This window comes from Lissotriton helveticus, chromosome 2_1 (genome assembly GCF_964261635.1).
Source record: "Lissotriton helveticus chromosome 2_1, aLisHel1.1, whole genome shotgun sequence".
NCBI lineage: Eukaryota > Metazoa > Chordata > Amphibia > Caudata > Salamandridae > Lissotriton > Lissotriton helveticus.
Window position 1 is genome coordinate 2033557769 of NC_136059.1, and position 17013 is coordinate 2033574781.

Here is a 17013-nt window from a genome sequence, read left to right on the forward strand (position 1 = left end):
CCCAGACTCAACATTGTCTCTTACGTCGATGACACCCAGTTGATTCTCTCCCTCACAGAAGAACCCACAGCCTCCAAGAGCAACTTCTACAATGGAATGAAGGCAGTCCCCACCTGGATGAAGGGCAGCTGCCTCAAGCTTAACAAAGACAAGATGCACATCCTCATCCTGGGATCAACCCCCAGTGCTGCCACCCCCTCTGTCAGGGATGACTCCTGGTGGCCCAGGCAGAGGGGGCCTGCGGCACATGGAACCTCTACATCCACTGAATACTCAAAAGACCTTGGCACCTTGCTAGACTACTCACTCTCAGTAACCCACCAAATCAACATCGCTTCATTTTCCCATTTACACACACTCTGCCTACTTCATAAGATCTTCCAGTGGATCCCCACCGCGTACAGGAAGACTGTTAGACATGCGCTTGTCAGCACTCTAGCCGGCACCACCCAGAAACTCCAAAAGAAACTGCAGAACATTGAGAACACCTCCGCCAGACTCATCCTTAATATCATACGCTGCGGCCACATCACCGGCCACCTGAGAGACCTTCACTTGCTCACAATCAACAAAAGAATTACCTTCAAGCTCCTAACACATGCCTACAAATCACCACTTCTCCTTCTACACTCCCACCAGAAATTTCCGCTACGCCCAACTAGGCCTGGCCACAATCCCACATATCTGCGGGACCACTGCTGGAGAAATATCCTTCTCCAAACTCCTGGAACTCCCTGCCTCTCCACCTTAGGCAATCACTGCCACAATTCAGGAAGGACCTCAAGACCTGGCTCTATGACTGAACTGCAGATCACCCCAACTCGCTCCTCCCCCACAATCAGCTTCTTACGGGTATGTAGTCAGGTGTTATAAAAATACAGATTGATTGATTGATTGAATGCCATGTAAGGAAAGAAAGGCTCAAAGCTTATCACTTCAAAAGAGACTTGCTTTTGACTTTGTACAGTCCCTATATATGAGATATACATGCACTATAATAATGCCATATGAGCTAGTTTGTTACATTCTTTACAGAAATAACAATTTAAATAGCACTATTTTATTTTTATAGTGGTACTCATCTGTGTGTAAGGTGTCAGAGCACTTTAGATCACATGTACACATATACTGACAATAAGTCATGTGTGTAAATCAATGTATCGGTTGTGTTACATAAGTGAGTGAGGGTTACAAGGTGTAAGAGTTACATGTTATTTATAGCTCACTGTGCTATATTAGAAGTATTACAATTTATGAACTGTAATTAACAAAATTATCTCTGTGTTAAAAGCAGTAACCAACTTCTCTAGCTACATGAAATAAAAATCTGTCATCTGCATAATACATGATCTGCTTTGCATGAGGCATAATACCTGTGCTACTTTGATTCAAAACTGGGATGGAACTAGATAAAACCGAGGTCTCTCAAGCAAATGCACTGACCCCCAGAGTTAATATTTATTTGAGCTATTCTGGGCACACAAAGATCTGCACAACAGGTGCCTTCACCCTATAAGATATGGGGCCATATGTATCAAGATACCCATTTGCGATTCTCAAATAGCGATTTTTAAGAAATCGCTATTTGAGAATCGCAAATGGGTATGTATGTACAAAATCGCATTTTTTTTGCGATTACTTAAAATTCTTTAATTGCGATTAGCAAATTGCGAATCGCAATTAAGGAATACTTTCCCATTCATTTCTATGGGCCAGGAGGCCCATAGGTATGAATGGGAAGTTATTCTCAATTTGCGATTCGCAATTTGCTAATCGCAAATTGAGAATAATTTCAAGGGTGCAGGGGTGTCCAAAGGACACCCTGTTGCACCCCTGAAATATGCATGGGTGCACATGTGGCGCACATACATGCCCTAAGGGCATGTATGTGCGTCACATGGCACTTTGAAATATGCAAAAATGTGCATTTTTCAAGGAATTCGTAACTTACCACCAACTAGAAGTTGGTGGTAATTTGCGATTCTTTAAGGGCATTTTGCGATTTTTTTTTGCTACATACATTGCATTTAAGGAATGGCAAAATTTGCGATTCTTTAAATGCAATTGCAAAATAAGGAATCGCACATTTTGCGATTCCTTATTTTGCACCACATTTTGCTTAATACATTCCATTTAGCAAATTCGCATTCGCAAAGGCCGAAATTCTGTGAATTTCGTCCTTTGCGAATGCGAATTTGCTTGATACATATGGCCCATAGATGCAGACTTTGCAAACAATTTATCAGGCTCGATTTAATGCCGCGTTTCTCCATGTTGCAAGTTTATTAAAATGCACTCATGAGTCATGATACTAGACCTGCTAAACAAACTGTGCAATATGCTAAAATAAGTAAAAAGCAACATATTTAAACAATGCAAACTTTGCAACAATAATTAGAAACTACAATATTTAATATTTCACACTTTCCTTATCAAGCACCTTCTGTCCCAGTCAGTCAGCAGGTTGATGATGTCAACTTGATTGTTGGCTGTGCCTCTCCTGGTGCTTTAGTGTCCAGCTTCAGTTCAAAGCAACTACTGGTTCAGTAGAGCTGAAAGTGAAAGCTCTACTCTGTGCAGCATGTGACTTCACCTCACAGGGTCATGAGTTACAGACTAATCCCTCTACAATGTAAGTAAAGCATTTTTTTAATAAATAAAATGCAAAGCTACTACAATAATCAGTGCAAGGATTATTATAATAACAAAAAGAAACCCTTACCATTCCCAACTTGTCATGGAGATGGGTGGGGTCAGGTATGCTTGACCCCACCCCATCCAGCGACAACTTTTGAAAGAGAGGACTGAAGGGGTTGTCATTGCCAGCCCAGCGTAGCTTCCCTATAATGCAGCCTCATGAAATTCAGAGCGTATACTGTACCCAACCGAGGCTGCTGTGGAATTGTGACACTGCCTGGCGTCATTTGTGGGTGGCCCCCAAAGGGCCGAAACAGTGATTACCGAGCTGCTGCCATGTCAGCCCAGTTTGTTTATTTGTTTAAGCATATGTGTCACAACTGAGCTAAAAACTTGCCTGCCTGAGTGCCTAGCCTGCCTGTCCTTCCTAACGTAGTGATGCTTGAGTCTGACTCAAAGCAACACAGGCAGAAGGACTCAGCAGTCAGCACTGATGCTTCCCTATTGGTTTTAAAATGGTAAGTAACATTGCTGCTACTTATCATTTTAAAACAAATACAGTGCGGAGGCCGGCTGTGCGGAAATAGGGAGGGTGCAGCACCCCGCCCTTAACCCCCGAACTGGTCATTGTTAGTCACAGTTTTATTACGAATTCATGCATATACTTTGGTCATAAATGATAAATGAATGACCCAAGTTCATAAATCATCATTTGTGAACTGCCATACTTTGGTTGTCAGAAATCATATACTTTACTTGTCATAACACATTATTTGCCATAAATCATTTGTACATCACAAAATTGTAAATCGACAGTTTATTGGTCAGTTCTTTTGCAGGCTTATCTCCTTACTTGTCACTTCTGGGTCATACAATTGTTTGGTTGGTTTCCACGCTCTTTTCGTGTGGGGGTAGCTTCTCCCCGGAGTTAGGCCCCAACTCGCTACCTTGTTAGTCTCATTCGTGCCCTGCCATCCGGCAATATCTGGGCTACAAGTTCCGTCTCCGTTTGCTACCCCCTTTTTGTCAGGCCAACTCACCCTGCCCTGAGGCATTCCAAAGTGAGTGGGCCTACTCCTACACACCGCCCTGTCAGTGTGTCTCCATAAGCAACCTTTGAACCCTTACTTCTCCCTATCCGCTTGCCTGTTGGCCAGCAATGCAGCACTGCAGTTCCTTAGGTGAGGGTGGGTGGGCCAAAATCCTTGGTGCGCAGCTTCCCTGCTCCACGATGATAAGGAGCTGCACAGGGTGTGTGGCGACTTATAACCCCCCTCCACTTTCCCGCCTCAGCCGGCAGTGTCCCCCCATTGGGGGGTTCGTACATAGCCGGGCCCCCCCATAGGTCGGGGGAGCATGGCACCTCTCTGGTGCCCTTGGGGTGCCTGTGCTACTCCTATTCCGCTTCTGGGTGCTTTAGGGCACCTAGAACGGGATCCTTGCAGGGCTCTGCATTGGTTATGGCGCCGACCCTCGTGGCCCCGTTTGGGGGCAGCCTCTGCAATTAAAGGTAACTGCCGCTGGTGTACACGCTGTTGTGAAAAAGTTGTCATGCAGTTCAACAGACAATTTCTATATAGACTGAAGATTTTTAAAGTGGAGATAATTATTTTCAAAAGTTAACTGAAACTTCTGAGACATATATTGTTATATATTGTTGTAGAATGCATAATGTATACCAGACTCACTTACAGATGGCTCAAATTGCAGTATGATTGTAAGCATTCTTAAAATTATGTACAAATTACTGCTCATTTAAGGTATATGTTTACAATATTTTTACATAGCACTGAAAGTTGTGCATAGTACCTCATAGTGCGTGCCTTATAATTGTCTTATATATGGATGAGAAGCTGCTATTTTAAAGTTCAATGCAGAGAAGTTATTTAACAAATACAACCCATTAAAGTACATAATAACCAAGTTCTGTTTTTGAGTGGTATTCATGGTTTAATACGCTGTTGATATAGTTATTGTTTACAGATCCATTATGTTTCTTAGACACCTCAATAACAGTAAACAAAGAGTGTAATATCTACTTAATGTGGGTGATGTCACAGATATGCTTCATGGTCTGCTTGTTGCAAAAAGATACACCCATAAGTACATCAGATGTTCTGGGATATTGGATCTACGTGCATCATGTTGAATACCTTCCAGTCTCAAAAGCCTACAGCAAACTCTCATAGCTGTTGGATGATGTCATCAGTGATGTAATTAGTAATGTAATAAATAATGTCATTTGAGATGTCATCAGTAGTACCCTCAATTATGGTATATAAGATGATTTGGGTGGTGTAATATGTGAGGTCATAAGCATGTCATGGTGGGGGATCAAGATATAGTTAGCCCTGTAAACTTTAACTCGTGAACTTGTGAATTGCAGTGTTTATTGTATTTTAAAATGTTAGTTTATATGGTATTACAACACTTGACAAAAACATCACTTAAATGTTTGTTTTGTTCAATGAATGTTTAGTTTTTTTTTAAAGATCAGCTAAAATATTTTACCTTACCTAAACAGAATTTTACTTTACCCTTTGTTTTTTAATGATTTTGTATGGTGTATTCTAAGACCTGGAACAAACTCCCCTCCACCTCCGACGAAGCCAGACACTCCATCAATTAAAGGGAACCTCAAGACATGGCTCTTCGAATGATCCCAACAGAGCTGCTCACACTCCCTCTCGTCAGCTCCTTGAGACCCCTACGGGTGATTAGTGCACTCCACAAAATCCTGATTGATTGATTGATTGTTTTAAGCATAAAGTAAGATATTACCATACCTAAGTAACAACATTACTTTAAGCACTGTTTTTTCCACGGAATTTCAGGTTTTTGTTTATCCTATTCATCCAACTTCCTCTCTGAGCATAGATTTTAACTGTGCTTGGCTGGAGTTTGCCCGCAGAGACTGGCCTGTGACCAGGCCCACCACTCAGACCCCAAAGGGCGGGCATAACCCAGTTGCTGGCCAACCTTCCTAATGCTATCCAACCCCTCCCACAGACCCCCACCCCATATTTTCCATTTTATGTCTTTATTTTTTTTGCAGCAGCGCAATTCTCCTGCTGGACTGCCACACTAGCAGTATTCCATCCCATGGTACCAAAAACACTCTCTTCTAACCTGAGTGCTTACTTTTTTGAATTTGTAGTCCTGCAGGAGTACCACAGTCCCAACCATCCAGAATTCACTGTATTTTGACCTTTAATGTTCAGCTACTCTTTCTGAATTGCTTTCTAAAATTTCTGTGGGAAAATGCATGGGGAAAATTCATTTGGGAATCCCTTCTTTTTTCTCAGCCCTTGCTTGACAGGTCGCTAGGTGGATAAACAGTTTTTTTGGAACCTTTTGTGTAGATTCGTCAAATGGCACCAACATTTTTTAGAATAACAGAAAAAGCTTTTTGTATGGGAACTTGCACCCAACTATAAATACACTGAAGCAACTGCCACTGTGTAATATATACTTAGATTACTCATTCCGTGTGGTAAGGGATGGGATTTAGAGTCTAAACATGCCTTGTGAATGCCTCTGTCGATTCCCTTTATTAAGAGGTCCCCTGGCTGGATTAAATGCAGATGTGATGCATATGGAGACAATTAGTAACACCAGCATCTCAATGGGATCTACATGTTTCAGCCTTTTCTTTGCTCATATGGATCGTCTGTCTTTCTTCAGGATCAAATAAGAGTCCTCTATTGCCCTAATTGAACCTAGATCTGTTTATGTGTTTCTTTATTTGTGCACACACATTCAATACATACTGAGCAGTGTATGAGAACTACTCTTTGACACGGCTTGTATTTCCTATTTGCCCATAGAGCGCTAGAGCTGGGCCGGTCTAAATATGTAGAATCTGGAGTCTTCAAATAGGTACCAAGGCAGATGCAGACCTTCGAAGAACGTTTGACAACAAGGTCTTCCTGATTAGAACCCTATGGGGTAGATCCCATCCCTTACCTAAAGCAATCCCTTGTTCCTAAAGCAATCCCTTGAGCCTGTCCAGATACAAAATGTTTTTGAACAAGGACTCTGTGATGAAGCCTGCCATCCGAGCATATGGTGGGTGTGAGTCCTTTAAAAAAAATAAAGTCTCCGCGGCTAGTTCTATGGCGAATCAGAGACATTACATTAGGTTCGTAAGTTGATACACTTCTTGGAGAACACTTCTATCCCCCTGTTTCGACCGTAGCAAAGTACTTACTGCCAAGTTGTAGGAAATCTGCGATTTCTGCATGACCACCCCAGATTTTTCATCTTTTGCTGGACCCTGTATGTTTGTTGGCTTTAGAACTATGTGCATTTTACCCCTGCTAATCAGTGGTAAAGTGCCTGTGTTACCTATTTAAACATGGTTGATTTGACCTATTTCTAATTGTCATATTTAACTTGCTTACACATCCCTGGTATATGGTGTAGAAAGTCACCCATGGACAGAAATTGAAATGTCACAGGTGGAACATTTTTTAAAGGAACATAATTGAAATGTTAAATTACCTAATGGATAAGTCCATAATAATTCTGCGATATGCCTTGCTTACATCATATCAATCCTAAATTAAATCCTGTTGCAAATAACTGATGGTGTTCAGCCCTACCCTCTTTTTAGGTTGCCAGCAGTCCATTCTCTGACCTAGGAGCCCACTGGCCCACTACTATCATTTAAACCACCCTGCCATTGGTGGTTTATGGTAATTTAGTTTCCCATTTACATTTTGAGCCTGCATTATAAATCATAATAGGTTCTAAGTATTTTCCATTGGTACATTTGCAGGTGCCCCTTTTCAGTCCTGAGAAAGACCCCATTGTAAGGATCAAGGTGACCTACGTCTGCCTGGGGTCGAAACATCAACATTTTGTGGTATATATGCCAGTGTGGGCAACAGTGCTTTTTCATTGTGCCTATTCATCAAAAAAATGGCTATTAAGTAATTTGTTTGTATATCATTGTCATATAGGACAAACCATTTCTTTGTGAATAATTTGTTGATGTATATATTGTCACTCCCTTTCTGCCCTCATTTAACCCTCACTTTGGGCACTAGTCCTTCCTTTCTCCCTTCCACACATTCGGGGCACTTTTGTGTACATATGTTCCAGATGTTTTTGATGGATTTTGAGCATTCAGATTTATGTTCAATATGAATAAATAATATTGAGCAGAATTTGATAGTACAAGTAACATAATGGATGCTGCTGCATTAATATTTGTGTTCTTTTAAATTGTCCCACTGGGACCGTCGATCTTCTGTACTGACAAAAGAAACATGCCTTCAGGCCTGTGCGGTTTAAAAAAACTAAATAACATAACATAACATAACATAACATAATGGATGCTGCTGCATTAATATTTGTGTACTTTTAAATTGTCCCACTGTGACCGTCTATCTTCTGTACTGACAAAAGAAACATGAGGGTAGGAGTCCCTCAGGGCTCCATTTTGAGCCCGCTGTTGTTCAATTTCCATCTGGCACCCCTCGCCCCTTTGGCTGAGGCCTACGGTGCAATTTTTTCTATCCTATGCTGATGATACTCAGCTGTTGTTCACCTGTAAAAAGGGAGAGGAGCCCGATGGAGAGAGGATCAACAAATGCCTGATGCGGTCTTTTCGTGGTTCAGACTTAACCAATTGCAGTGTAACCCTGAGAAATCAGAGATGATCCTTTTCGGTCCATTTACTCAGGAAGCGTGGAGAGGCTGGTGGCCGGGTGATGCTCCATCTCCTCAGCCATCGGCAGGAGCAGTGAGATATCTGGAGATAAAATCGGATGCCTCCCTTGACATGAAAACTCAAGAAAATTCAGTCACCGGGACCTATTATGGCATCCTTAAAATGCTCTGAAGGTTCCTCCCTCTTCTCTCGCTCACTCATAGAAGGACGGTGGTCCAAGCTTTCATAACATCTAGACTGGACTACGCTAACGTCCTCTATTTGGGCCTTCCAACTGGCCTCCTGCATAAACTTCAAGTTATTCAAAACATGGCCGCCAGAGCAATCCTCATGCTGGGTCCAAGAGAACGGATCTCTCTTCATCTAAGGAATCTTCACTGGCTGCTTATTTGCAACAGAATTTACTTTAAGGCCCTGGTGCTGGCCTTTAAAGCTCTTCATGGCCTCGGAGCCCCCTTACATTAGGAAGCGGGCGGCTTGCTATACTCCTAGCAGAAACCTTAGATCCTCACAACTTCATCTGATGACAGTGCCTAGGTTTGCCCGCTCACATAGGGGCAGACGCTCCTTTCAGGTACAAGTGGCCCATCTATGGAATCGGATGCCTGTCACTCTTAGACAACAGGATGACTTAGAATGTTTTAGAAAACAACTTAAAACATGGTTATTCCTTGATCAACATATGTAATGGGGCGCCCTGTAATGTTTTTATACGCTCAGCCCAGCGCCGTGACACTCTATTGAAAAGCTGTGCGCTTTATAAAAACTAAATAACATAACGGATGCCGCTGCATTAATATTTGTGTTCTTTTAAATTGTCCCACTGGGACCATCTATCTTCTGTACTGACAAAAGAAACATGCCTTCAGGCCTGCACATGTAGCCTGACCTCTGCAGCTTTTAAACCTACAGGCAGTCCCTGCTAAAATAACACTTGTTGACCGAAAATAACTTTTAAATATGAAATAAATCACCTCTAAGTAAGCCTTGAAGCCAACAATGTAGGTGCCTAGAATTTAAAAGTGATATGTGATGTTGGCATGCTCCTACTTTGACTAGCCACCAGAAGCTTTTTTACTATAGAGGACTGTAGCTGTCAAATTAGAAAAATTAAAGTTCCTAATAAAATTATTATTCTGCTAACTCTGGTTTGGGACAAGCAACCGGAGCAATCCAAACGCTATTTTTAATGTTCATTAAAATTCCAGTTCAGTGGTGACATTGGATTTGTATTTAATATTTAGCATAACTGACTTTTCAAAAGTTAGAATTTGTCAGCCTGCATCAGGAACAGGGTAGCTAGCGCATATGTAAAGCAAGGTCAGGCTAAACAACCCTTAGTACTCAAAAGGGTCAGAAAATACCCCCATTGGAAAAGGGTTCACTCTGCTACAAAGACTGCATTGAAACTTTATTTAAACACACTTTGCACGTTTACAGTAGCGAATACAGGAAACATTCAATTCTACCTCAATCATGAAGGTCAGCGGTCTAGTGCTATCAGGCACGAGTGGAAGGAGCACGAATCGCGCATGTGCAACAACTGAACGCTGCACTTCAAATGGACTCTGAGAGGCGTTGGTTGTGTCTTTCATCTGCGCAGCCTTCTGACAGGAATTCTCTTATTGGTTAAGACACTGGATAGTGTCTATCCTCTGCCCTTGCTAAGCGCAGTGACCAGTAATCCTATTCCGCTGCGCATGAATGAAATTAGTCTTTAGCTCAAGAATATATAATTCTCCCGTTTTTTTTGTCATCAAATTTGATCATTCAGAGAATCCAAAAGTATTTCAGCCAAGCTATTCTAGAAACTCAAGGTAGCCTTTACACTTGTTGAATGAAAATATTTTCCTGTTGAAGCCTACACCGGGTAAGGAATCTTCCTATTTACTCGGCAGAGTACTGTTCTTCAATTAACTCTTAGTGAAAAGTTAACCAATTCAGGTATTTACATCATTTAAATTCATTGAACAAGAACTTATTTTCAAGAATAAGAGCAACAAATGTAATTAGCTTATCATTACAACATCTTGAGAAATAGAGAGATGCATTAGCCTTGAGCTATTGGTTAAATAAAATATATAGGAAAAGATTGATGTATATAAACATAATTTTGAAAAAAGTTATCTCCAAGAAATTGTTGAGCATTGTGCGTTTGTACATTTGTCTTCCCGTGCAGGTGCAACAATATTAACCCAGTAGGCGAATAGAAGGAGATAGAAAAAGATGTACCAAGTATCTTCCTAACAAGGCTGTCTCTCTCTGTCCACTTCCCCTTTCCCCCTACCATTGTCCAGCCTCTACAGATTGTATTCTGTGTTGGTGGGTACTAGTGGAAGGGCTTTGGGTATATCGTCGGCTCCAGTGGAAACTGTGCTGGTATCTTCTGACAGCCTGAAGCTCCAGTAAGCTAATTGGCATTAGCCTGCTGTAGAGGACCATCCAATGCTGCCTCTTAGTGAAGCGTGAAAATTGCTTCCATAGCAGAAACAATGCCTTAGGCCTTTTGGCAGGAAGATCTGGGTGTGACACATTTTACCACAGGAAAAGGCAGATGGGGAGGGTTCAGAAATTTGATTAACTATCAATGGGCGGGCCTTACGCTGGTCCCTTTCCAGTTAAGTGTAAAGGAAGACCTAGAAAGAGAAGCATTTTGTCCCATGCACACTCTAAATCCAGTTAGGCACCTACCCACTAGGAGGGGGAGCTGGTCCCAGAACCAGTTTGGTGTGTTGCTGAGAAGGAGGGACTGCCTATTTCTCTGGAACCAACCCTGGCTTGCACACACGCTCCCCCTGACAGAAATATTTTGTCATATAGAGTTTGCTTCACAATAGTGCACTGTGATGATAGTCTGCAGTAAGGCACACAAGATATGCTGCAGAAGTGGAATGGTATGCCCTTGGGAGTTTTTTCCTTATTGGTTGGGGAGTGTCCATGAGTCATCCCCACCCACCAGTAAGTAAATCCTACAAACATGGCACCTCACCCGCAACTAATCAGAACACTTAGTAGGCCTGCATACGAACAGAAGAGTGCCAGACCAGCTGTTTGAGACCTGTGTGGAGACTTAAAAGGCTTGACCCACTCCCTCTTCAGGAGTGCCTAACTGACCATTAAAAACTGCAGCTGAACTGGACCCTGCTGGTGGCCTCAGCTAGAGTGAGTCCTGACCTGTAAGGGCTGTCTCTGAGGTCCAGGGAGCAATGGAAGTTACTAAGATGAGCTACTGCAGAAGGTCTAGAAAGTAGCGATTTGTAAAATGTTTGGACTTCCAAGGATTCATACGTCACTGGTAACTTGTGACAAAGGTGTCTGATTTCAGAGGGACTTCCATAGATAAAGCTTCAGCTTTGTTCTACTGGAGGATTTAGAATCCCAAAAAACAGAGAAAGTAAAAATCTTGACATGAGGAGATATGAAAAGTATCACCCTAACGCAAAGACTTTGGCAGCAGTGAAATTTGAATTTCTCTCACTCTCAGCTTTCCCTGCTCAAACAAATGGCTTCAGTGGGATTTCATCCAGTGGCTATCTGGCTTTGAGCGTAATTTATTGGATACATCCTGCAATCACTGCAGGATTTTGACTTTCAATTTAGTAAGAAGGTAAAATATTTGACTGGGACAAACCTGCTTGGTTTTATCAGGCCCATGCTCCATCATGGTCGACCTGAAATCCCACCTAGGTTCTGGTAGATCACAAATAGTGGCTACTGATTGATTCTTTATTTTGTCTTGGTGCTTTTTACATTAAAGCTTTAAAAATTCCTATCACTGGCTACACTTATTAGATTTTTGTTTTTTTGGCATCATAGTACTCATTCAATTATTACTCTATTTTTCAAAATTGGATGAGGAATGTTATTGTGTTATTTTTTGACTTTTTAACTGTGTTTTCTCTGCTAAATACTTTGTGCGAGTTAAGTCTTTCTTCTCAGTGCCACAGCTACCAGGGAGATTAGCACAGGTCTAAATTATTAAAACCGTTTTACCCTGACAAACTTGTGGTCTTGTTCCTTGTGGTGGACTCACATCATCCCCAATTATAACCTACTTTCCTACAATATATGTATATACTTTTTTTCAAATCTGTTTTATTGTTATTTGAAAGTATACAATATACAATAAAGTACATCTATATACTTTTAACCCAATCACTAATCAAATTGTAAACTGAATCAAGATGCACTGGCATTGTTCTTTCTGCCATTGAGGCTAACGCACCAGAGCCATTGTTTGCCTTTTAAGGGAATCACAACGTGAGTGATCACCGTGTAAGAGAGTATTGATCCCAAGTCACCCTTCTTGCACACTTATCATAAAGACTAGAAAACCAAAATGCACTTACCTTCGCCAGGTGGTGTTTTCGTGTGCCGGGTTAGCGCCCAACAAGGAAGGTGCGTTGGAGGGGGAGCATGCCAAAGGAAAGTTCAGATAGCTGTTTTTTGGCCAGAGTGAGATATCTGACAGCCCACGTTTATAGCAGTTGTCTCTCTAGAGATGTGGCCTGACCCTCATCAGCATTCTCTACTGAGAATTTCTAGTGACTTTCTTCACCTTTCTTTCCCTCTAAAGAATATTTTCTGATCTCTAGGTACTATTATATTGTTTGACCTGATCTTTCTCTTTGATTTTATTTTTTAATAATTTCAACTGATGAATGCATTTGCCATTTCATTTCGGGTTTTAGTAATTGGGTAAATGGTAACACTCTTTTCATGTTCTTCTATTCCTTTCCAACATGGTGGTGTTTATCATTTGTTCAAGACTTGCCTCTTTTAAGTTAAAATCTTTTGCAAATATTAAAGGAGCAGCCTCAGGATGTTAAGTGCTTTGGAACTTCCCATCATTTCTCAGTATGTTGCTGCTTTTGGATGACTGTGGTTATCAGTTTCTTCTTCGGCGAATTTCCCTGCGTCCAGACATCATCTAGACATCTTTCAATGAGATATTAAGAACCTTTGTTCATTAATCTGTCCAGAGTTTTTTGTCAATGACATAGCGGAGTGGAGCAACATAATTACAATGTAAACTTACTCCCGTTTGTGTGCCTGAACATCCAATTTCTCTTTTTATCAATGTGACCTCAGGTGGCCATACTTGCCCATCAGTTTTTTAAGTTCGTTTTTTCTGCTAATTTACTTTAGACACACTGCCAACATCCACCTTGACAGCTATTGTTATTGGTGTTTTTTTAATTTTCTACTCGTAGGCCCTAATTCAGAGTTTGTCAGAATCCAAGCGCTTTTTATTGGACAAGATAAATAAGGATACCCTGGGGTGCTTTATCATACCAATACCTGCATCCTATGGCAAATATTGTCACTTGTTAAATTCGGGCAGGAGAGACCTTCTAAAATGCAACGAGCGCGGCAAAATAATAAACGGATGCAGTAAATACCACCCAACTCATAATTCCACTCACGACTCAAACGAGGATTTATGCAGAGGTCAGAGAATAGTGACCCGCCAGAGACATTGGGGCATATTACCAAGCAGGGCGATAGGCAATTATCACCGCTTTAACGTCCGTTTTCGGCCGCTAAGCAGCGATAATTCTATCGCTCTATTAGCAAGCTGTCGCTAACAGCAGTTAGCGACAGCTTTAGGCGATAGCGAGCGGTTTGGGTCCCGCTTTGCATGTCAGCGATATTTATCGCTAATGACATACAAAGTGGGCGTACCCAACCTGTTAGCGACTGATAGCAGTTGCTAACGTCGCTATCGCCTATTAGCAAGGCAGGCATAGCAATGGAAATATTCCCGCTATCGCCAAAAACTAACGCTAATGCATGAATATCGCTGTATTCCCAGCGATATTCACGTTATCGCCGGAAATTTATCGCTTTGGAGATTAACGTTGCTAATAGCACGTTATCTCAGCGATAATTTCCAGCGATGCTTAGCGATAAAAAAATTGTTGATAAGCTTAGTTAGCGATAAATATCGCTAATCGTTGGTAATATGCCCCATTGTTCCTTCACGTGCTACAAAGTTGTTTTCCCATCACAAAGATGACCCACGTGTTTGTTGTCCGGAAAAAAACATCAATGACGTATAAGTGGCCACCACATTTGAATTCAAGAATTCTTTTTTGATATTCACTAAGGTCCCTAAAATAACCAATCTCTTCTTGTCTTCGTGGTACTTAAACAATGTTGCTTCAATTGTATTTGTTTATGTAATACTGCACCGAGCACTTTGCCACCTACACTGTTTTCACCGTTGGAACGATTCTTAAACTCTACAATATATCAACTATGCGAGGGAGTTTAGGAGTGAAGGTGTCCTTCTTTGAATCTGATGAATTTGTACTGGATTGTTCCTCCTCTAAAAATGTCTTTCATCTACTTCTGAGCACCCGTTTGCTGTCTACATATTATACCCCGATGTCTCTTGACTTATGAGTTGCCCTTTCCTGATTCCTATAGCATACCTTTCTGTTTACCATATTCAGTCTTCTGTGACCTATTTTCTGGCAATTTCTTTACACTTTTATTACAACCACTCATTTGAACTGTTGAACTTCTGTGAGATACATCGCAGTAAGTGACCTTCCACTGTACAATGTATGTGGATGCTGAGGGTTATGGTTTGGGTCAACTGACATTTTGGGTACATATACATATTGGATTAAATTGTCCCATGCAACATGCTATATAATTCGGCGACATCATTTAAATGTAACCTTCTGCAAGCTATAGCGGCAGTGCTCATTCTCCGGCTAGATGGAGCGAGCAGTACTTGCCACAGTACTGATGCATGCACCAGTACCCAGTCAAAGCGCACAGAAAGTGTCCATCTCTAAGAGATCCCAGCATGTATTGGTAGAAGGACCTGAGACGCCCTCATGCAGCACAAAGGGTTTGATGAGCATTTAGCCTCTTTTCACTGACAAACTGTCTGTTTATGAAAGCCTTTTGACAAAGACAAATAAGCACTCAGCGGAGAGCATTATATTCTTTGGAAATAGTTGTCCCAGGCTGTGTTCACACGAGCATTTCCGACCTTGTTCCATTATTCACTACCTGCTATTGAAGGCCTCTCTTAAAGAATTTCGATTAGGTGAGGGCTAATCTTTTAAGGCCTATCATCATCTTTAATGTTTTCATTGCCACCTTCCCACCAATGTTATTTCAAAGTCATCTCAGTTTCAAAGGGAGATTGCAGCTGCTGAAAGGAAAACAATGCTGTTTAATATTTCACTGCTGTTATGTCTTGCTTAAGGTGCAGCGCATGAAGCAGAGCCCTGTCACCTGCTTTACTTCCTGCAGACTGACATTCTCCTACTGCACTATATCATTCCACGAAAGGCATGTCGACAAGGAGGCAGACGTGAAACCCATTCTGTGACTCCGGAGTAGGCGAGGGTCATTCCTTATAATCTTTAGAAGCATCTTTCCCTGGCGCTGTGTACCATGTTTGTGACAGTCCTTCTTAATTTTGTTTATTAACAAAAGGACAAAGTAAGTGGAATCTCACTAAATCTCCCATGTGATAAATATTAGTAAGTGTTGTTCATTCACCAAGAAGGCAAGATTTTAATTTAAATTCTGTCATACATCTTTTAGCTTGTCCTTATCACCATTCGAGGTTGCCCTTCAGTAAGTGCATTGTTCGTCATCATCATCGAATATAAACTAGATTTAGTTCTGCATACTTGACATAGGCATCATAGGAACACAGCCATAGCTCTATCATGGCATCAAAACTTTCAAGGAAACTTCCAAATAACGGATTGTAAAGGATTTAGCCTGAGGAAAGGGAGGTATTGAATACCCCTTTAATGTTTCAATATAAAGGGAAGAGAACTGGATCAGTCAAATATGAAGTATGGTACTGCAAAAAAAATATCATATCAAAATCCAAAGTACAAATTTATAAAGGCAATTATTATTACTCAATCGAAATTGGCACTCATTTTACCGACCTCGGAATGATGGAAGGATGAGTCAACCTTTTAGATTCCAGACTGCAACCGGCAAGTCGGACACAACAGCGACTCCCTGAGCTATTTTAGCAGCATGGTGGGCACCTGGGGGGGTCTAATTTAGATAAATTATATTCAAATGTTCAATATACTGGATATGGCGAAAGTAAAAAAAAACTAAAAAAAACTTGCCGGGTCAAAAAATGTATGCACTATGCGGCAGCACAGAGTGGGGAAAGGCATTTTATGTGCATCAATCCATCGTGTAAAATCTGCACTCTGTGATGTCGGTTTGTGGCAGGCACAATTCGAATGTAAACCTCATTCACAAAGTACCGTGCTGCAGTCCACACCTCTGATGCGGCCTAGAACAAGCAAAAGTCTGCTGCAGGTGACGCTGGCCTGCTGATAAAGAAAATAAATATTCCCTGCCAGCATTGCATTGGCGGTGGAATGCAGATTTACTTTTCTCTAACTTAGTGGAGAAAAATGTAAGTACTGAAATCTGTGACCCTTTAGCGCATGGGATTCAATGCTTAAAAGAACAATAGGTGCTCCTCTGTCCCCACGGATGGTATCTTCCCTTCCTACAGTTGCCCATGGTGAAATATATAATAATGCACTTTTGTGAACAGAGCCCACAAATTGTAGCGGTTTCCTGCCCTCATTCATGACTTGCACATGCTCCGTACCCGAGAGCACACAAGGGTACGCGAAGAGCATGATGGGAACTGATTTCAGCCACGCTCAGCAATCTCTTTGGTCCCA